Source organism: Chlamydotis macqueenii, chromosome W (assembly GCF_036417535.1).
Source record: "Chlamydotis macqueenii isolate bChlMac1 chromosome W, bChlMac1.mat, whole genome shotgun sequence".
Taxonomy (NCBI): Eukaryota; Metazoa; Chordata; class Aves; order Otidiformes; family Otididae; genus Chlamydotis; species Chlamydotis macqueenii.
This window is the reverse complement of record NC_141592.1, coordinates 51,345,274-51,367,748: the sequence shown is the minus strand read 5'-3', so window position 1 is coordinate 51,367,748 and position 22,475 is coordinate 51,345,274. Positions and strand designations below refer to the sequence as shown.

General features: G+C 49.3%; 1 long non-coding RNA gene across 2 annotated transcripts in view; it reads left to right on the top strand.

Annotated features, from left to right (window-relative positions):
* LOC147596797 (uncharacterized) overlaps positions 1–22,070 on the top strand; it is a 34,382-nt gene extending 12,312 nt beyond the window's left edge. Inside the window, exons 2-4 of one of the 2 annotated variants that reach the window (XR_015261330.1) lie at positions 2,495–2,591; positions 12,378–12,442; positions 21,056–22,070. This is a non-coding gene — a long non-coding RNA (uncharacterized LOC147596797). Of the gene's footprint in view, positions 1–2,494; positions 2,592–12,285; positions 12,443–21,055 lie in introns of both variants that reach the window. The other variant, XR_015261329.1, reaches the window with a different exon arrangement.
* Positions 22,071–22,475: the final 405 nt, after the last annotated feature.

The following is a 22,475-nucleotide window of genomic DNA, read 5'->3' as shown; positions in this document are numbered from 1 at the left end:
CATTTAGGGTAACTGCATTCTTCCTGGGGAGTGTATTCAACCTGTCCCAGTTGGATACATAGCAGTCACTTCCTGGGCTGCAGCAGTATGTGGGTGGCAATACTTCAGCCATGTCTGAAGCAATTCTTATCACTGCTCAGGCTTAGAGCCTTTTCTGAAAGGTAGTGTGGTAGAGCAGGGAAATGGTGGAGGGTTTTTAATATATGTATATTTACATATACACATGCTACACTTACTGGAGCTAGTTCTGCTTGTAAGCTCTCCAAAAACATAGTCCAGATGACTAGCAGGTGCAGCTGGTAGATCTTCCAGATGGGACCTCTCCTGGGATACTAGTGCAGGTTGACTTGATAGCTCTGTAGGTGGAGGTGACATCAAGCACAAATATTCTAGGTACCTTCCAGACCGTTTTATGAACCAGTGCAGCAGTAAGCTAGTGTGGGGTGCCTCTGTGCATCACAACTGTCATGGTTTAGCCCCAATCAGCAATTGAATACCATGCAGCTGCTAACACACCCTCCCCCTTCCCAAGGGAATGAGGGAGAGAATTGGGAAGAAAGGAAAACTCGTGGGTTGAGATGAAGACAGTGTACTAGAATAGCAAAGGAAGATTGTAATAATAACAAAATATAGGGATACTAAAATATACAACATTGTCCTGGTTTCAGCAGGGATGGAATTGAAAGTGAGCAGCAAGCAAAGGAGTGAGAGAGCTGCCCCTTGGCCAACCCCTACTTATATACTGAGCATGATGTTTATGGCGTGGAATACTCTCTTTGGCCAGTTTGAGTCAACTGTACTGACTATACCCCTGTCGTAGTTCAGCCCCAACGGGGACCAGACTACGCAGTCTCTCTCTCACTCCCCCCCCCCGACTCTCCGAGAGAATAGGAGGAGATTTGACAAACAAAAGAAAACCAGGAGAAAAAAAAAACCAAACACGCGGGTTGAGATTGAACAAAAAGTAAATTTAACAGTAATGACAGAAGAAAACAAGACAGTGATGGAACACACATACAGTATAATAGCTCACAACAGATCTCCACATCCAGTCTCTTCCAACTAGGAGGGCCTCCCTTCAGCACCCTCCTCACTTATATACTGAGCATGATGTCAGATGGGATGGAATAGCCCTTTGGCTAATTTGGGTAAATTAACCCCAGCTGTTAGCTAATTAGTTAACTATCCCAGCCATAGGGGCTACCAGCTTCAGTTCTCCACCCAGCTCAGGTAAATATTAACTCTATCCTGGCCAGAACCAGGACAACCCCTTTAAGTTTCCTGCACCTGCACATTAGTGACACCAGGGAAGCTGGAAAGTGTCTTTGGTCTCTTTAGCAGCAACTAATAACCTCAGTGTATTACCAACATTCTTCACATGCTAACTCCCATACAAAATCCAAAACACAGCAGCTACTGGGAAGAAAATTAGCTCTATCCCAGCCAAAACCAGGACAGCAATGTAAGTCTGTGCCTCTAGGGGTTTGGCAGTGTGGCTGATCAGCCGCCCGCAGCACTCCGCATGCTGCTGCTGCAGCTCTGGTCAGAGCTGTCTTGCGCCGCTGGTGATACCGCAGGGTGGTAGCCCATGCAGGAGGGCAAACTAGGGAGCAAGGATTGCCCCTAAGCAGCTTTTGCTGATTGTGCCTGCAACTGGAGGAATGTCGTGCCTGTTTTTGGGAGGCTGATATTGTCCCAGTTTTCTGGACCTGCTGGGCACAAAGACCTAGACCCCATGTAGTGCAATCTCCAGGAGTCTGTAATTACAGCACTGGGAGCCTGGGGAGGAGTCTTAAACAATGTCTTTGTGATGGTTTTGTCAGACTTCTCAGATTTCTACTAAGCAGTTGTTTTCTCCCTTTGCTGTAGCCTGGGAAACACTATAGCGTTAGATTTGGCTTTGTCTGTTTGGGTTGCTGGGAGCAGTATCTCCTCGGCAGCAGATTTTGGCCCTTCTTGCCTTGGCTCTGTATTCCCACAGGGTGACTTAATGGATGGCCTGTAGTCACCACAGCCAGAGCCTGTTATTGCAGCTGAACCATATGCCAGCGCACCCACTCAAGTATTGGTAAAGCCTGTGTGGTGGAGCAATGTATAGCTGCGGTGGGTGGAGAAGAACAAAGCTGAGGGTGCAGAAAGGACTTTATTTCCCACTGAAATCTGGGGAAGGGGAACAGTGGCAACAACCATAGCAGCCCTCTCTGGGGAACCATCCATGCACCCACCTGGAGTCACACAGAAAACCAGGATGATAACTGAAACCCCGGGAGGGAGGGAGGACTGTAGTCAGAGGAGCGACCTCAGCACTGGTAAAAGACATGGGGGGATCTTCGAGGCACTGGGGTGTTCGAGGTCCCTCAGTTCTGTCCATATGCCACAAACTCACTTGGCTTGGGTGAGCAATTACTGCTGCCCAACATGTTGAAGGTCTTCTTGTGTGGGCAGGGTATTTCTGAGCTGAGCTGAACATGTATCTGTGTGCTTGTCTTTCCAGGTGACCCAGCACAGTCAGAACAAGCAGCCCCAAGACCACACTGCAGGTGCTGACAGCTGAGAACTGCCTTTCCCATCTGCTTCAGTCCTACACGAAGGTTAGCACCCATTCCATCATTACTGCTTTCTAATCCTTCACCAGGACTGTGTGAAGAAGCTAGGGAAACTAGTCCTCTCCTCCCCTTGGCCCATAGGGACAGCTCTGTGGAGTAGGTGTTGCCCAGGTAAGATGCTCCCACAGCCCAGGCTTGCTGGATGTTCCTGCCTCCCATCTTGCTGGCAGTGTGGTGAAGGCAGCCTGGATGTGTACAACTGGTGATGTTAAGACTGTTGAACCCTACATGCAGTTGTCAAGAGCTCAAGGGCAGTGTGTTTTAAGCTGCCTGTGCTGCTTGCTGCACTCATCCTTCTGTGCACCGGCAGTATTGAACAGGAGTGTTTTCCAACTGCTGGTCTCTGCTGTTCACTGTCCTTTACTTGAACAGACAGAGCTGAGACTTCACCCAGAGCTTGTGGCAGACATGATTCTTCTTTCAATCAGAACCAGTTGAGCTCTGCCTGCATTTTCCTAGGATTTTGTAGCTCAAGGAGGCCCTTGGCCATGATGTATGAGACTTAAAGCAATAGTGAAGTGTTTCAGAAGGACTGGTAGTCTTTGTATTGCCCCTGTCAAGAAATGTGAAGGTCAGGCCCTCGCTGCTCCAAGATAACCAGCCTGGAGCAGGCTGAGATGGCTGTGGGTTTCCCACCCCATCCCTGTGCCTGGATGCTTGCGTGTCTGCCTGAGATCCAGCCTAATGTCCTTCAGCCTGCTCTTAGCATGTGTGGGCTGCCGTTGCTCCTTGGTCTTACCAGCTAATCTAGGAGCAGGCCTTCTTTCCACTGGAAACCCCAAGGAAATGCTGCTCCCTCTTCAGGGATGGGGCCCTGGGTTCCTTGTGAGTACTGGCACTGGAGTTACATGAGGAATCCCCTCTTTACCCTGTCATCTCTGTTGCAAGTAGGTCAGGCATTCAAAGATCCTGTTCATGGGAGTGTTGGGACAGCTGGATCCTTATTCGGTTCTCACTGCTCCCAAGAATGGAGCAGAGGATCATCTGCTGGGGCTAATTTTAGATCTCTGAACATTGCTGATGTCCCTCTGAGCTCCTATTTGTGTGCAATCCTGTGGCTCCCTGCTAAGAGCTATGTGAGAGTCCTGTATCCTTGTGTGCAAAGGTTTTGCAGGGGCATAGTGTCCCAGGGATTAGGAAGAACTTTGAATTCCTCACTTACCTAAAGTGTCTAAGCTAAATAATTTCCACATCGGATGTATGTGTGTCGTGGTTTAACCTCAGCTGGCAATTAAGCATCACACAGCCGCTTGCTCACTCTCCCACAGCAGGATGGGGGGAAGAGAATTGGAAGGGTAAAAGTGAGAAATTAATGGATTGAGATAAGAATAGTTTAATAATTGAAATAAAATAAAATACAATAATAATTAAAATAATAATAATAAACTATAATGAAAAGGAAAACAACAGAGATAAATAAAACCCAAGAAAGACAAGTAATGCAAATGAAAACAATTGCTCACCACCAGTCGACTGATGCTCAGCCAGTCCCCGAGCAGCATCCCCCTTGTCAACCTACCCCCTAGTTTTATTGCTGAGCATGGTGTCATATGGTATGGAATATCACTTTGGTCAGCTGGGGTCAGCTGTCCCAGCCATGTCCCCTCCCAACTTCTTGTGCACTTACAGCCTACTCGCTGGTGGGGCAGTGTGAGGAGCAGAAAAGGCCTTGACTCTGTGTACGCACTGCTCAGCAATAACTAAAACATCCTTGTATTATCAACACTGTTTGCAGCACAAATCCAAAACGTAGCCCCATACTAGCTACTATGAAGTAAATTAACTCTATCCCAGCCAAAACCAGCACACATAGACAGGTTAGTACAGTCACTCGAGTCCTTTCTATACCAAGATTTGCACTGCTGATGAGATTAGGGTAGCTGGGCCAATGGTGGAGAAAGAGGGTAATTCTCAAGGTCCTCTCTGCTGTGACTGTCAGCAAAATAAAGCAGTTGTGACATCAAGTAGCAGGTCTGAGATTTGCTTTCAATTCATATTCGAAGAGCTAGCAACAGCTAAAAATATGACCAGTTTTTGAGGAACTAGAATACTCTTAGGCTTTTTATCTGGGGCTGGGCTGTCGACCTCTCTCCTGGGCTGACAGTCTGGGATCTTAAGGTATTTGCAATTATCTGTCCTGGCCATGTGATAAATCTGGATAGAGAGAACATAGTGCCATGGGAGGCAGCCCTGGAGGGAAGAGGGGCCCAGGAAAGTTGGTCCACATTCAAGGAGCACCTCCTCCAAGCTCAGCAGAGGTGCATGACGATGAAGAACAAGTCAGGCAAAAAGGCCAGGAGGCCTGCGTGGATGAGCAAGGTGCTCCTGGACCAACTGAAAGTGAAGAGGAAAGCCTAGAGAGGGTGGAAACGGAGACAGGTAGCCTGGGAGGTCTACAAAGAGGCTGTGCAAGTGGCCAGGGATCAGGTGAGGAAGGCTAAAGCCCTGACGGAATTGAATCTGGCCAGGGATATAAAAAGCAAAAAGAAAAGCTTTTATAGGTACGTAGGGGACAAAAGGAGGTCCAGGGTAAATGTAGGCCCCCTCTGGAAGGGAACCAGTGTCCTGGTTACCTGGGACATGGAAAAGGCTGAGGTACTCAATGACTTTTTTTCCACAGTCTTCACCGATAAGGGCTCTTGTCCCGCCACCCAAGCTGTGGAAGGTATAAGCAGGGACTGGGAGAATGAAGAACCACCCACTGTATTCGAAGAGCAGGTTCGGGATCATCTGAGGGACTTGAAGGTGCACAAGTCCATGGGACCTGATGAGATCCATCCGCGGGTCCTGAGGGAACTGGCGGATGAAGTTGCCAAGCCACTGGCCATTGTATTTGAGAAATCGTGGTGGTCTGGTGAGGTCCCCGATGACTGGAAGAGAGGGAACATAACCCCCATTTTTAAAAAGGGGAACAAGGAGGACCTGGGCAACTACAGGCCAGTCAGCCTCACCTCTGTGCCTGGCAAGGTCATGGAGCAGATTCTCCTGGAAACCATGCTAAGGCACATGGAGAGCAAGGAGGTGGTTGGTGACAGCCAGCATGGCTTCACCAAGGGCAGATCGTGCTTGACCAATTTGGTGGCCTTCTATGACGGGGTGACGGCATCGGTGGACAAGGGACGAGCAACTGACATCATCTACCTGGACTTGTGCAAGGCATTTGACACTGTCCCACATGACATCCTTCTCTCTAAACTGGAGAGGCATGGGTTTGATGGACGGACTGCTCGGTGGGTAAGGAGTTGGCTGGATGGCCGCACTCAGAGAGTGGTGGTCAACGGCTCAATGTCCATGTGGAGACCGGTCATGAGTGGCGTCCCTCAGGGGTCCGTGTTGGGCCTCGCCCTGTTCAACATCTTTGTCAGCAACATGGACAGTGGGATAGAGTGCACCCTCAGCAAGTTCGCCGATGACACCAAGCTGTGTGGTGCCGTCGACACGCTGGAAAGGAGGGATGCCATCCAGAGGGACCTTGACAGGCTGGAGAGGTGGGCCTGTGCCAACCTCATGAAGTTCAACCAGGCCAAGTACAAGGTCCTGCACCTGGGTCGTGGCAATCCCAGGCACAAACACAGGCTGGGCGGGGAATGGATTGAGAGCAGCCCTGAGGAGAGGGACTTGGGAGTGCTGGTGGATGAGAAGCTCAACATGAGCAGGCAATGTGCTCTTGTGGCCCAGAAGGCCAACCACATCCTGGGCTGCATCAAGAGGAGTGTGGCCAGCAGGTCGAGGGAGGTGATTCTCCCCCTCTACTCTGCCCTGGTGAGACCCCACCTGGAGTACTGTGTCCAGTTCTGGAGCCCCCAACACAAGAAGGACATGGACCAGTTCAGTAGGGCCTGTTGTGATAGGACGAGGGGTAATGGTTTTAAAATAGAGGGGGGTAGCTTTAGATTGGATATTAGGAAAAAATTTTTTACAATGCGAGTTATAGAACACTGGAACAGGTTGCCCAGAGAGGTCGTTGATGCCCTATCCCTGGAAACATTCAAGGCCAGGTTGGATGAGGCTCTGTGCAACCTGATCTAGTCAGGGATGTCCCTGCTCCTTGCAGGGGGGTTGGACTAGATGACCTTTGAAGGTCCCTTCCAACTCTAACCATTCTATGATTCTATAGAAATCAGTGGCATCAAGGTGCCACCCTTGAAGTTGCTCATCTTGCTACTGTGTCTGTTCTCTGTAACAGAAAGGCTGTTTCATGGCTTAGATTTGTTGAGGAAATAGACTTCAGATCAGAAATAGCTCCCCTCTTTCTCATGTGCAGCTATCTTTCTGGCAGCTCATTTGGAATAATTTATTATAGATTATAGGTCTGTTTAATTCTATTTTCCTACAATATCATGCTGTTAGAGTAACTGAGCAAAATGCCGTGGTGCTTCTGGTAGGAAGGCTGCTGTCAGAGGCCATCCCTGTAGCAGAGGCTGGAAGCAAGGAGGCGCTTGTGGAAATACCAGGAAATGCCTGTGTTCATGTGCTGGTTGCTTTTGGGAAGGAAAAGGCATCTCACCCTTGAAAGCTTCCTTACTACACAAATCCAGATGTTGCTGATGGAGCTGCACTAGTGTGAGCAGTAGTGAGAATACTGCCTTCCAGAGCCTGGGAAAGGTCTGACCGAAGTGGTGATCTGGAAAGAAAAGTCAAATTCTGTCTTTCAGTGAATCTCCAAGTGGTTTTTTTTGTGTGTTTTGTTTTGTTGTTGTTGGGTTGTTTTGTTGTGTTTTTTTTTTAATTGGTGTTGTAGTTCAGCCCCAATCGGGACCAGACTACGCAGTCTCTCTCTCACTCCCCCCACCCTCCGAGAGAATAGGGGGAGATGATATAAAGAAAAACTGCTCGAGGTTTGAGATAAGGACAGGGAGAAACTCCTTAAAGTTACTGTCATGGGCAAAACAGACTCAACTTGGGGAAAACTATTCATTTATTACTACAAACAGTAGGATAATGAGACAGAGAACAAGATAACCTCCCCCCACCCCTCCCTCTTCCCGAGCTTAACATTATCTCTACTACTTCCCCCCCACCCCGAGTGGCACAGGGGGGAAGAGGGAATGGGGATTGCAGTCAGCCCATCGCACGTTGTTTTACGCCGCTGCTTCATGGTCGGGGGAAGAACTCCTCACATTCCTCCCCTGCTCTGTTGTGGGGTCCCTCCCATGGGCCACAGTCCTTCGTGAAACTGCTCCGGCGTGGGTCATCTCTTCCATGGAGTACAGTCCCTCCAGAACAGCTGTCCCAGCGGGCCCTTCATGGGACACAGCCTCCTTCAGGCATCCACCTCCCCCAGTGTGGGGTCCTTCACGGGCTCCAAGTGGATCTCTGCCCCTCCGTGGACCTCCATGGGCTGCAGGGGGACAACCTGCTCCACCATGGTCATCACCACAGGCTGCAGGGGAATCTTGGCCAGGAGCCGCATTACTCCTCCCCCTCCTTCTGAACTGACCTTGGCGTCTGCAGCAGTTCCTCACAACAGGCTGGTAGATGTCTCTCAGGATCTTTTTGCATCTTATTCACTTCTCATCTCCTCTCCACTTCTTGCAGCCAGGTCGGACTGAGTTGGGCCCAGTCGGCTGCCTGGCGAGAGGCCAGAGGGTGAGGCCTGCAAGGCCCATGAGGCCTGCGCCTCCCCCTCTGCGCCTCTGCCCCCACTCAGCTTCTTCACATCTTCTCCTCTCTCTTTTTTTTTCTGTTTTCCCCTTCTTAAATACGTTATCGCAGAGGCGTTATCACGGAACATTCTGCTACCAATCGGCTCGGCCTTGGCCAGCAGCAGGTCCGCCCTAGGCCTGGCCGAGTCCACTGAACAAAGTGGGGCAACTTCTAGCAGTTTCCTACAGAAGCTACCACCTTAGACCCCCCCCCTCACTAAACAAAACCATGACAATTGGTTTGGGCTTTTTTGCTATCAAAAGAAAATATATTGCTTGTATAAATCCTTGGAAGGAAAGAGCAGGGAATTTCCTTTGTAGTGAGCCTGCCTGAAACTTGATAAATGTCAGATGTTTGTTAAGAGAGAAATGAAAAGATTGTGCCATAAAGTGACAAGGGATAACAAATTTAATCTACTATTATGTTAGCCTAGGAGACAGTTGGGGCAAGGATATTGGCAATAATGTTATACTTTGTATAACAACAGCACCACCTTAACATGCTTCTTTGAGGAGGGGTGAAAGGGTCTGTTTTCAGAGAGTCCTCAGGAAGGTGGAGTGAGGCAACCTAGAGAAAAAAGAAAGATGCCAGGAGATTTGCAGATGAGCAGTGCATGACAGCTGTGCATCTTCCTGTGGCATGAGCTCTGCTTTCCCATTCAGTGGCCCAGTTGTACTGGACAATGCTGGGCTCTTAACCTCGTTGAGATCTTGAGAAATGCAGTAAAGAAATGGTAACTTTAATAACATTAGTGAAATGTCTGAACTGGAGCCTGAATTAACAAATCTTTATCGCTAGCTTCTCTGCCTACAAGGTAGATGGATGGTGATTTTCTACTGCACCAGACCTAGGGATTTTAAAGGATGCTGGTGTGGGTGAGCACTGCTGTGCTCAGCTAGAGCAGGGGCTGTAGGTAGGACCTGGTCCTGGGAAGGCTTAACTGGTGAGCAGGGCCCCAAAGGACTTTTAGAGGGGTGTGGTGAAAACAGAGAGGCTGAGAGCAGTACCTGGAAACTTATCAGCTCCTAGAGCTGGACTGGAGAATCCAAGTCTTTACTCAAACACACAAATCTTTTAAAGTAAAGAATGCAACATTCTGCTCTCAAGGAAAAGTCTAGTCCCCTACCAGCTTTTTGGGAGCCAGGGCACTCTTCTGTTTTATAATGCTGTATCTGAGTCTTTAATTTGGTTCCTATGTGGTATTACCTTTCTTTTCTAGGCCCTGCTAAGTTGCATGCATCTGGAGCAGAGCCCTGCATGCCCCTGTCCCCTCTGGTGCCAGAGAACATGTGGGTCAGTGCATGGGGCCAGATGTAGCTCAGCAGAGCTGGATGCAATTCATATGGCTGGCAGCAGAGTGTGGCCGACTTCTGCTTCAAGAGAGATGGGAACAGAGGAAGCTCATGATTCAGATAGCTGCTTAGCGCAGAACACCTCTGAAAACCCCAATGATGGAGAGAGATAAAGACACCATCTCCCCATCACTGAGGTTTTCAGAGGTGGCAGTACTTCCCTTGCCCTACTCCCCACATTCTTTCTGGTGTCAGGGGGCTGCTCACCCACTCCCCTTCCCCAGGGCAGGGACAGCACACTGTGACTTAGTTTCCCTGTGGCCTAGGGAACAGGGAGGGATGGAGTGGGACTGGTAAGGGGCAGAGGGAAAGTTGCATCAGCTGGTAGGAAATGTCATTTTAGGGTGCTGCAAGGTGGCATTTCGGGGTGCAGCAGTGCAAGCCTGCTCTGTCTGCCATGGAGCTGACATTTTGGGGTGCTGCAGGGCAGCCCTGCTCCATTTTTGGGTGCCGCAAAGCAGCCCTGCTCCATACTGCTTTCTCCTGCGCCAAGGATCCTGCTAGAGCAGGGAGGGCTGGCTGCACCTTCCATCCCCTCTGCATCCCCATGTGCAGGGTGTATGATTATGGATAGTCCCATGATCCTGCTTCCTCCAACGCAACACTTACGGACTGCTGCTCAGGATGTGGGTCTGAGCTTATCTCAGACAAGGCAAGAGCCAGGAGTGCTGTTGCCGCACTCTCGCTTATGTGCAGGCTGTGGTGGTAACGGTGTGGTATCCCTTGCTGTCTCTGCTTTGCATCTGGGCATGGAGCAATGGCTGTACCTGGGGGCAGGAGCAGGGGAGTCCTTGAAGGAGTGGTGAGGGGAGTGCCCATTCCCACCTGCTTCCTTCCTCACCCCTCTTCCTTACTTGCAGCATTTAATCTGCCTGCGTGGAGCATGTTTTGTAATAAACCTGCTGATCTGAGGGCAGGCAGAGTGAGACCAGGAGACTATAAAGAGTTGCAAGCCCTGCCCATGCCCACGTCACTGCAGCAGTGTGGGGCACAGGGTCCCCACATAGCTTGGTAGTAGTTTGTACTGAGGATGAGGACAAAGACATCTCCCCCCTCCTCCCCTTGTGTGCATCCGATGCCTCCTGCAAGCCACTACCAGATTGTCAGCACAACTCTTTTGTAGGTAGAGGGTAGGTCCACCTTCCCATGGATGTTGTAACCTGCCTTGCTTCTATGAAGCACTTTTTATTTGAGGCAGTGCCCCAAGGGTTAAGCCATGGTCGTGGGGTAGGGTTTCTAGCAGGAACAGAGGGCTTTTAAGGTCTATGTTGGGCTAGGAATAGAGGGGATGGATTGAGCCTTTCCCAGTGTGTTGAATTACAAAGGTCATGGAGATCCTTTTGCTGGGAGGCAGCAGCAGTTGAGGTCCCTGTTGGAAGTGAGGCAGAGAGAAAAGAGATTGTGAAAGTCAGTAAAAGCAACTTCATGGGAAGCTTTAAGACCAGAGTGAAAACTCGAACTATATCCTGAGGTGAATATATGTTAACGTAAGGCTGGGAGCCTTAGGCTTTGTGCAGGCCTTCTGCCCTGGGATTTTTTAGTGATTTGGCTTTGTTTTTTCCCTCCATATCACGCTTGCAGCTACCCCAACATACGGCACCTGAATTTGCAGCATCATTGGCGTAGCCAGCACTTGGGCCTCTCTGACCCTCTCTGAGCCGGTGAAGGCTGCAGAGAGTAAAAGTCAATGCTGGCAAGGGAGGATATCTCCAAAATGCAGAAGAGGAGACAGTCCCAGGTGATTGCAGGCACATTTTGCCTTGACAGAAGAGGGAAGTTGGCTTTTCAATGCCTGCCCAGGATAAAACTGGATTTTTCATGTGTAGTTAAGCAGGAAAGCCCAAGTCTAGCTGCTTTCCTGGTCCCTCTGCTTAGTGTTGTCTGTTCAGGGTGCCTCATGGGGCACAGCACCAGAGGGGCCAGCAAAAGGAGCTAGGGAAGGAATGAATGGCAGAAACCTCTGTTTCTCTTCCATCCTGAGCTTCCGATGGCATGAGCCAGCCAGCCAGCCCACCCAAGACTTATACGGAGGGCTGTAGGATGTGCTGAGTCAACAAGAACATCCCCTTGCGTACGACGAGGGGCTGATCAGGGCTGCCGAGACAATAGGAGTTTCCAGCTTGCAGGAAGGGTGAGTGCCAGCTGTGAATCACACATTGGACTTTACAATTTTAGCAAACTTGAATTTGTGTTACCAACTAGAAAAGGCAGTTTTAAGGACTAAACTTTCAGGCTGGGTTAGCAGGCACTTGGCCATTCAGCTTCATCACCTGGCATGGGCATGTTCCCCCATCTAAGCTTTTATTTAAAGAAATTTCACATCTGGTCCTTATGTTGGATCAGATGACCTTGGATGTGATTTTTGGAACAAAGGACTGATGCTTCATTGGGCTCTGTCTAGGAGATGAAAGCTGGTCCCAGGGAATACTCCATGAGTCCTGGGCACCAGGACTCCCACTGGGTCACTGCAGCCACCACCTAAGTTAGCAGCCTTGAGGCTGCTCTACTTTTTCAAGCACCACAAAGGGAGAACTGCAGAGAGCACAGAGCCACTGTGAGAAGGAGAACCCAGAAATGGAAGGCTTGGTTCAGGGCTCCTAGAAACCATAACGTTCTCTGTTCACCTTTGGTAGATGGCCCATTCTCAGAGTCATGCTCTGTGTGTCTGCTCTTGTAACCAGGAATCATTTCAGGAAAAGTGTCAACTTTGTGTACTTCCTGCTTAGCATCCACATTGAGAAAGCCTGAACTTCTCCATCTGTTGTTGCCCCAGATCCTCTCTTCTGATCCTGCCTTCTGGCATCACCTCTGCTGCAGAAGCATGCTGCTGATGTAAAGGTGAGTGAATAAAGTGGCGCCTCTCTGACGACACTTCCCAGCTTGCCAACCTGAAATGTGCTATTTGAAGGCAGCAAGGTCTTGTCACTGTACATTGGAGGGATGCTTTGCCACTCTTAGCCACCTGGGCTGCAGAAGGGGAACACAAAGCAGTTGCAAGTGATCCCCTTGGTGTGGGAGAGGCATCAAAAGCAAGAGCAATTTAACTGTCTGTGCTGGTTTAGCCCGAATCACCACACAGTTTCTCGCTCACCCTCCCTCTCCCCAGGGGAATGGGGGAGAGAATTGGAAAGGAAGGAGAACTCGTGGGTTGAGATAAAGATAATTTACTAAAATAAAAAGGGAAAACTACAATAATAACAGAATATAAGGATATTAAAAATATACAAAGTGAACAATATGTGTTTTCTCACCACCCGATGTCCCAATGACTGATACAGCCCGTCCCGAGCAGCGATCACAGAAACAAAACCGAGCAGCAAGCAAAGGAGCAAAAGGGAGCCAGCAAGGTAGAGGGAATGATGCCAGCAAAACGAGCAGGAAGGATGGATGCCAGGAAGGCAGATACCCACCCTGGCCAGCCCCCACTTATCTACTGAGCATGACATTTATGGCATGGAATACTCTTTGGCCAGTTTGGGTCAATTATTCTGTCTGTCTTTCTCCCAGCTTCCTGCATCTGCAAATTAGCGAGACTTGGAAAGCAGGACAGTGTCCTTGGTCTCATTCACAACAACTGGTATCATCAGGGTGTTTATCAACATTCTTCACACACAAAATCCAAAACATACCAGCTACTGAGAGGAAAAATTAACTCCATCCCTGCCAAAACCAGGACACTGTCTTAGAATCATAGAATCATTGGGGTTGGAAGAGACATTCAAAGGTCATCTAGTCCAACCTCCCTGCAAGGAGCAGGGACATCTCCAACTAGATCAGGTTGCTCAGAGCCTCATCCAGCCTGGCCTTGAATGTTTCCAGGGATGGGGCATCCACCACCTCTCTGGGCAACCTGTTCCAGTGTTCTACCACCCTCAGAGTAAAAAATTTCTTCCTAATATCTAATCTAAATCTACCTCTCTCTATTTTAAAACCATTACTCCTTGTCCTGCCACAACAGGCCCTACTGAAGAGTTTTTCCCTGTTGTCGTAGTTCGGCCCCAACGGGGACCAGACTACGCAGTCTCTCTCTCACTCCCCCCACTCTCCAAGAGAATAGGAGGAGATTTGACAAACAAAAGAAAACCAGGAAAAAAAAAAAACCAAACACGCGGGTTGAGATTGAACAAAAAGTAAATTTAACAGTAATGACAGAAGAAAACAAGACAGTGATGGAACACACATACAGTATAATAGCTCACAACAGATCTCTACATCCAGTCTCTTCCAAGTAGCAGAGAGACTCCCTTCAGCACCCTCCTCACTTATATACTGAGCATGATGTCAGATGGGATGGAATAGCCCTTTGGCTAATTTGGGTAAATTAACCCCAGCTGTTAGCTAATTAGTTAACTATCCCAGCCATAGGGGCTACCAGCTTCAGTTCTCCACCCAGCTCAGGTAAATATTAACTCTATCCTGGCCAGAACCAGGACATTATCCACCCCTTATTCCATACCATCTACATCATGCCCAGATCCTACACTTTCCAATTAATCATCAACTTTTTCTTCCTTTGATCTACTTGTATGCAGACACACAGATGTAACTCTCTTAGTCCATGGTCCATCCTTTCAAAAGGTCTGTTGAGTTTATCCAGTCCATAACTTTGGGCTCCATCTGTCATAACAGGCTCTCAGCATAGGACAGATGACACAGTGTTTCCTCAGGTAGTCTGTCTGGTGCAAGTGACTTAGCAAGTTCATAGTCCGGAGACTGAAGATCTGTTGGCAGGTGCTAGTAGCAAGAGCCAGTTCTGGTTGCATCACTGCTGCAATTTTTCCTATTTTATTAAAGTTCATTCTTTGTTGGTATAAACAATTTTACTATAATACTTTTGACACAACATAAGTATCTCAGGGCATGGAGCAGGAAGAAGCAAGGAGGGACACATAATAGCTAGATAATGACATACAGTACTGTATAGTAACCGACATCAAGCACTTCAAATTATTGGCTCTTTTCACCTAAAATTAGATCTCCTTGAGGTACACATCGGACTTTCCCATCCTCCTGCATTACCCACCAAGTACACCCAGGTCCTTGAGCAAAAGCAATCCCATGCATGGGTTTGCCTTTGCCCAAGGGAGAAATGACCCAGACTGTCTTCCCCAGTATATTCCTTACGTGCACCACAGGGACTTTATCCCCTTCTACAGTATGTAGAAGTTCAGATTGGGCAGGGCCAGCTCGATTGGTGGACCCCCGAGTGTTGACTAGCCAAGTGGCTTTTGCTAAATGTTTATCCCAATTTTTGAAGGTTCCACCACCCATTGCTTTCAGAGTTGTTTTCAGCAGCCCATTATACCTTTCAATTTTTCCAGAGGCTGGTGCATGATAGGAGATGTGGTATACCCACTCGATGCCATGCTCTCTGGCCCAGGTATCTATGAGATTGTTTCGGAAGTGGGTACCATTGTCTGATTCAATTCTTTCTGGAGTGCCATGTCGCCATAAGACTTGTTTCTCAAGGCCCAGGATGGTGTTTCGAGCAGTGGCATGGGGTACAGGATATGTTTCCAGCCATCCAGTGGTTGCTTCCACCATTGTAAGTACATAGCGCTTGCCTTGGCGAGTTTGTGGGAGTGTAATGTAATCAATTTGCCAGGCCTCTCCATATTTATACTTCAGCCATCGTCCTCCATACCACAGAGGCTTTAACCGCTTGGCTTGTTTGATTGCAGCACATATTTCACATTCAAGGATAACCTGTGCAATAGTGTCCATGGTTAAATCCACCCCTCGATCACGAGCCCATTTGTATGTTGCATCTCTCCCCTGATGGCCTGAGGTATCATGGGCCCATCGAGCTAAAAATAGTTCACCCTTATGCTGCCAGTCCAGATCCACCTGAGCCACTTCAATTTTAGCAGCTTGATCCACTTGCTGGTTGTTTTGATGTTCTTCAGTGGCCCGACTCTTGGGTACGTGGGCATCTACGTGACGTACTTTTACAACCAGATGCTCTAACTGGGCAGCAATATCTTGCCACAGAGTGGCAGCCCAGATAGGTTTGCCCCGACACTGCCAGTTGCTCTGCTTCCATTGCTTTAGCCATCCCCACAGAGCGTTTGCCACCATCCATGAGTCAGTGTAGAGATAGAGCACAGGCCATTTTTCCCATTCAGCAATGTTTAAAGCCAGCTGGATGGCCTTCACCTCCGCAAACTGACTCGATTCACCTTGGCCTTCAGCAGCTTCTGCAACTCATCGTGTAGGACTCCACACAGCAGCTTTCCACTTCCGATGTTTTCCTACAATACAACAGGACCCATCAGTAAATAGGGCATACCGCTTCTCATTTTCTGGGAGGTTGTTATATGGTGGGGCCTCTTCAGCACGCGTTACCTCTTCCTCTGGTGGCTTTCCAAAATCTTTGCCTTCTGGCCAGTCTGTAATTACTTCTAATATGCCTGGGCGACTGGGGTTTCCTATTCGGGCCCGCTGTGTAAGTAGTGCAACCCACTTGCTCCATGTAGCATCTGTTGCATGATGCGCAGAGGGGACCCTTCCTTTGAACATCCAGCCCAGCACTGGCAGTTGGGGTGCCAGGATGAGCTGTGCTTCAGTACCAATCACTTCTGAAGCAGCTCAAACTCCTTCATATGCCGACAGGATTTCTTTTTCGGTTGGAGTATAGCAGGCCTCAGATCCTTTATATCCCCGGCTCCAAAACCCAAGGGGTCGACCACGAGTTTCCCCTGGTGCTTTCTGCCAGAGACTCCAGGTAGGGCCATTCTCCCCAGCTGCGGTGTAGAGCACATTTCTTACCTCTTGCCCTGTCCGGACTGGCCCGAGAGCCACCACGTGAACAATTTCTTGTTTAATTTGTTCAAAAGCCTGCTGTTGTTCAGGGCCCCATTTAAAATCATTCTTCTTTCGGGTGACTTTATACAGAGGGCTTACAATCATACTATAATTTGGAATATGCATCCTCCAGAAACCCACAACGCCCAGGAAAGCTTGCGTTTCCTTTTTGTCAGTCGGTGCAGCCATAGCTGTTATTTTGTTGACTATATCTATTGGAATCTGACGACGCCCATCTTGCCATTTTATCCCCAAAAACTGTATCTCTCTTGCAGGTCCTTTCACCTTACATCGTTTTATGGCAAGCCCAGCTTTCAGGAGGATTTTAATTATTTTCTCCCCTTTTTGAAAAGCTTCTGCTGCTGTGTTGCCCCATACGATGATGTCATCAATGTACTGCAGGTGCTCTACCCTTTTCCAGTGCAGTCTGGATCAGCCCATGGCAGATGGTGGGGCTGTGTTTCCACCCCTGGGGCAGTCAATTCCAAGTGTACTGGACGCCCCTCCAAGTGAAAGCAAACTGCGGCCTGCATTCTGGTGCCAATGGGATTGAAAAGAACGCGTTGGCAATATCAATGGTGGCATACCACTTGGCTGCCTTGGATTCCAGTTCATACTGAAGTTCTAACATGTCTGGCACAGCAGCACTCAGTGGTGGTGTTACCTCATTCAGGCCACGATAGTCCACTGTTAACCTCCACTCTCCACTTGATTTTCTCACTGGCCATATGGGACTGTTAAAAGGTGAGTGGGACTTGCTGATCACTCCCTGGCTCTCCAGCTGATGAATCAGCTTATGGATGGGGATCAGGGAGTCTCGGTTGGTGCGATACTGCCACCGGTGCACAGTTGTGGTAGCAATTGGCACCTGTTGTTCTTCAACCTTCAGCAACCCCACAACAGAAGGATCCTCTGACAGACCAGGCAAGGTGGACAACTGTATAATTTCCTCCATCTCTAAAGCACCTACACCAAAAGCCCACCGATACCCTTTTGGGTCCTTGAAATACCCCCTTCTGAGGTAATCTATACCAAGAATGCATGGAGCATCTGGGCCAGTCACTATGGGGTGCTTTTGCCACTCATTCCCTGTCAGGCTCACTTCAGCCTCCAATACAGATAGCTGTTGGGATCCTCCTGTCACTCCAGAAATACAAATGGGTTCTGCCCCATTATATCTTGATGGCATCAAGGTACATTGTGCACCAGTATCCACTAGAGCTTTGTACTCTTGTGGGTCTGACGTGCCAGGCCATTGGATCCACACAGTCCAATAAACTCTTTATCCCTCTCCTCCACCTGGCTGGAGGCAGGGCCTCTCTAATCCTGGCCCCAGTATTCATTATTCATTTCTTTTAAGTATGCATGAGAGGTCCCTTCAAGAGGGTCAGAACTAAAGCTATTCCTTCTACGCTCCCTATTGGAGACTGGTGCAACAATTTTCCGGGGAGAACTTCTATTTGCAATGGTTTTTCCACGCAACTCACGTACCCGCGCCTCTAGGGCAGAGGTAGGCTTCCCATCCCACTCCCTCATGTCCTCTCCTTGGTCACGCAAGGTAAACCACAGGGTACCTCGCCGCGTAAACCATCTCTCTTGAGCAGGGAAACGTTTACTCCTAATAGCTGAAATATTGGCCCGTACCAGTGGGGAATGGGACATATCTGCTTTGAATTGCTGGAACTCCTGGGATAGTTTCTCCACAGCCGAGACACAGGCCCTTAGGGAGGAAGACAGGCTTTCCTCCTACTGCCGGAGTCGGCCAGCCAGTTCATCCACTGTTTCTTCCTCTCCATCTTTCCAGGTCATAACTGCCAATGAGTTGGCATATGATGATGGTGCACTTTGAACAAACTTCCACCACATTTGTCGTGTGCACCTGACTTCATCTGGATCCTTAGGTAACTGATCATTGTCCAGGTCATCATAAATAATCTCCAGCACAGCTAATTCCCTCAGGTACTGGACACCCTTCTCCATGGTGGCCCACTTGCCTGGATGACACATTATATCCTCCTTGAAAGGATACCTCTCCTTCACACCTGACAGGAGTCGCCTCCAGAGGCTGAGGGCTTGTGTCCCTTTTCCAACTGCTTTGTCAATGCTTGCTTCTCTAGAAATGGATCCCAGTTGCCTAGCTTCTCTGCCTTCTAGTTCCAAGCTATTGGCCCCATTATCCCAGCACCGCAGCAGCCAGCTGATAATGTGCTCCCCAGGATGATGGCTAAAATCTTTTCGCATGTCTCGCAGCTCGCTCAGGGATAGAAATCTGGTGCTCACTGTCTCCTTTAGGAGTTCTTCCCCTGAGGAAGAGCCTGCCTGCCGAGTTCTTCCTAGGCATGTAGCAAATAAACCTTCCTCTTCTTCCTCCTGCTCCGTCCTAAAAGGGGCTTCTTCTTCCCTCACTAAACGAGCTGACTTCCGCTTCCAAGTCTTCTTGGATACAGGGGCAACTGAAACTAGCACAGGCTCACCCTCTGATTCAGCTGCAATGCCTGTTGCTGGGGTTTGAGTACCTACATTGCAGGTCAGTTTGTTCTCCCTCACACCATGCCACGTATTAGTATCTTGCCTTAGGGTAAATCTCGGGAGGAGATTCCCAAAAAGTGGGTTTGCAGCTCTAGACAAGACTTGGCACACATTCAAAATACATAACAACAACATCATAGTGGCTTGAATATCCCCCAGATCTTCAGAGTTCTCAAAAAGTGGGTTAACTACCCTGGAAGTGAAAGAATTCGGAAAGCTGTCCACATAGGAATACCAATTTATCTCTAAGGCCATTGATGTCACCATGTCATAGATGTATATGGCATAGTATAACAGAAGGATAATTCTCATCATTTTCCCTGAGGTGATAAACACCACCACTGGGAACACGTAGTACATATAAGAGCGTAGACAATACAACAACATAACCAACCACTGCAACATCATGACCAATAACTGACAACCAATACAACAAGCACGTATAAACAAATTTGTTTCAAGCAAAAAAAAAAAAGAAAAAAAAAGTCAGATCTGTTATTATCTCAACCCTTCAAGCCCCACGTTGGGCGCCAAAATAACTGTCGTAGTTCGGCCCCAACGGGGACCAGACTACGCAGTCTCTCTCTCTCACTCCCCCCACTCTCCGAGAGAATAGGAGGAGATTTGGCAAACAAAAGAAAACCAGGGAAAAAAAAAAAACCAAACACGCGGGTTGAGATTGAACAAAAAGTAAATTTAACAGTAATGACAGAAGAAAACAAGACAGTGATGGAACACAAATACAGTATAATAGCTCACAACAGATCTCTACATCCAGTCTCTTCCAAGTAGCAGAGAGACTCCCTTCAGCACCCTCCTCACTTATATACTGAGCATGATGTCAGATGGGATGGAATAGCCCTTTGGCTAATTTGGGTAAATTAACCCCAGCTGTTAGCTAATTAGTTAACTATCCCAGCCATAGGGGCTACCAGCTTCAGTTCTCCACCCAGCTCAGGTAAATATTAACTCTATCCTGGCCAGAACCAGGACACCTGTCTTTCCTGTAGGCCCCCTTGAGGTACTGGAAGACCGCTATAAGGTCTCCCCGGAGCCTCCTCTTCTCCAGGCTGAACAGCCCCAACTCTCTCAGCCTGTCCTCATAGGAAAGGTGCTCCAGCCCTCTTATCATTTTCATGGCCCTCCTCTGAACCCTCTCCAACTGGTCCATGTCCTTCTGTTGGGGGCTGGAGAACTGGGCGCAATATTCCAGGTGGGGTCTCACCAGGGCAGAGTAGAGGGGGAGAATCACCTCCCTCGACCTGCTGGCCACACTCCTCTTGATGCAGCCCAGGATGCGGTTGGCCTTCTGGGCTGCAAGGGTCCATTGCCTGTTCATGTTGAGCTTCTCATCAACTGACATCCCCAAGTCCCTCTCCTCAGGGCTGCTCTCAATTCATTCTCCACCCAGCCTGTATATGTGCCTGGGATTGCCACGACCCAGGTGCAGGACCTTGCACTTGGCCTGGTTGAACTTCATGAGGTTGGCACGGGCCCACCTCTCCAGCCTGTCAAGGTCCCTCTGGATGGCATCCCTTTCCCTCCACTGTGTTGACGGCACCACACAGCTTGGTGTCATCGGTGAACTTGCTGAGGGTGCACTCTATCCCACTGTCCATGTCGCCGACAAAGATGTTGAACAGGGCCAGGCCCAACACGGACCCCTGAGGGATGCCACTCATGACCGGTCTCCACATGGACATTGAGCCGTTGACCACCACTCTCTGAGTGCGGCCATCCAGCCAACTCCTTATCCACCGAGTGGTCCGTCCATCAAACCCATGTCTCTCTAGTTTAGAGAGAAGGATGTCGTGCGGGACAGTGTCAAAAGCTTTGCACAAGTCCAGGTAGATGATGTCAGTTGCTCGTCCCTTGTCCACCGATGCTGTCACCCCGTCATAGAAGGCCACCAAATTGGTCAAGCACGATCTGCCCTTGGTGAAGCCATGTTGGCTGTCACCAGCCACCTCCTTGCTCTCCATGTGCCTTAGCATGGTTTCCAGGAGAATCTGCTCCATGACCTTGCCAGGCACAGAGGTGAGGCTGACCGGCCTGTAGTTACCCGGGTCTTCCTTATTCCCCTTTTTAAAAACTGGGGTTATGTTCCCTCTCTTCCAGTCATCGGGGACCTCACCAGACCACCACGATTTCTCAAATACAATGGCCAGTGGCTTGGCAACTTCATCCGCCAGTTCCCTCAGGACCCGCGGATGGATCTCATCAGGTCCCATGGACTTGTGCACCTTCAAGTCCCTCAGATGATCCCGAACCTGCTCTTCAAGTACAGTGGGCAATGTTATACACCTACAGAATGTTATGCACCTGCAAGGATATACATCCCCTTAGTTTAATAAATGTTTTCATGCTTCGGATCCCTCCTTATCTGTTTGGGCTTCTTCAGCAGGTCTACTCTCCTTGAGCCTATCTTGGAGTTTCTTTGTTTTCAGATTTACGGCATCATCCTGCTCTTTCAGGGCCACGTGTGCTGTGTTACTCTGTTCTGGTTTTATTTAGTGAGAGGGGACTACGGTGCTAGCTTCTGTAAAAAGCTGCTAGAAGTTGCACCCCTTTGTTCAGTGGACTCAGCCAGGCCTAGGGCGGACCCACTGCTGGCCAAGGTCGAGCCGATTGGTAGCAGAATGTTCTGTGATAACGCCTCTGCGATAATGTATTTAAGAAGGGGAAAACAGGAAAAAAAAAGGGCGAAGAGAAGATGTGAAGATGCTGAGTGGGGGCAGAGGCAGAGAGGGGGAGGCGCGAGCCTCGTGGGCCTTGCAGGCCTCACCCTCTGGCCTCCCGCTGGGTGGCCATCTGGGCCCAACTCGGCCCAGCCTGGCTGCAAGAAGCGGAGAGGAGATGAGATGAGAAGAGAACCCGAGAGGCGTCTGCCAGCCTGTTGTGAAGAATTTCTTGTGAGAGGAACGGCTGCATACACCAAGGTCAGTGAAGAATCCACCTGCAGCCCATGGAGGATCCCACGTCGGGGCAGGCAGATGCCTGAAGGAGGCTTTAGCTCGTGGAGGGCCCGCTGGGGCAGCTGTTCTGGAGGGACTGCACCCTGTGGAAGAGATGACCCACGCCAGAGCAGTTTCATGAAGGACTGCAGCCCTTGGGTGGGACCCCATGATGGAGCAGAGGAGGAATGTGAGTAGTTCTTCCCCCAATGACAAAGCAGCGGCATAAAAAAAAAGTGTGATGAACTGACCGTAACCCCCATTCCCTCTTCCCCTCTGTGGCACTCAGGTGTGGGAAGGTAGTAGAGATAATGTTAAGCCTGGGAAGAGGGAGGGGTGGGGGAGGTTATCTTGTTCTCTGTCTCATTATCCTGCTTTGTTTTTAGTAATAAATTGTTGTGGTTTTGTTTAGTGAGGGGGGGCCTAAGGTGGTAGCTTCTGTAGGAAACTGCTAGAAGTTGCTTCCCATTGTTTAGTGGACTCGGCCGGGCCTAGGGCGGACCTGCTGCTGGCCAAGGCCGAGCCAATTGGTAGCAGAATGTTCCCTGATAACGCCTCTGCGATAACGTATTTAAGAAGGGGAA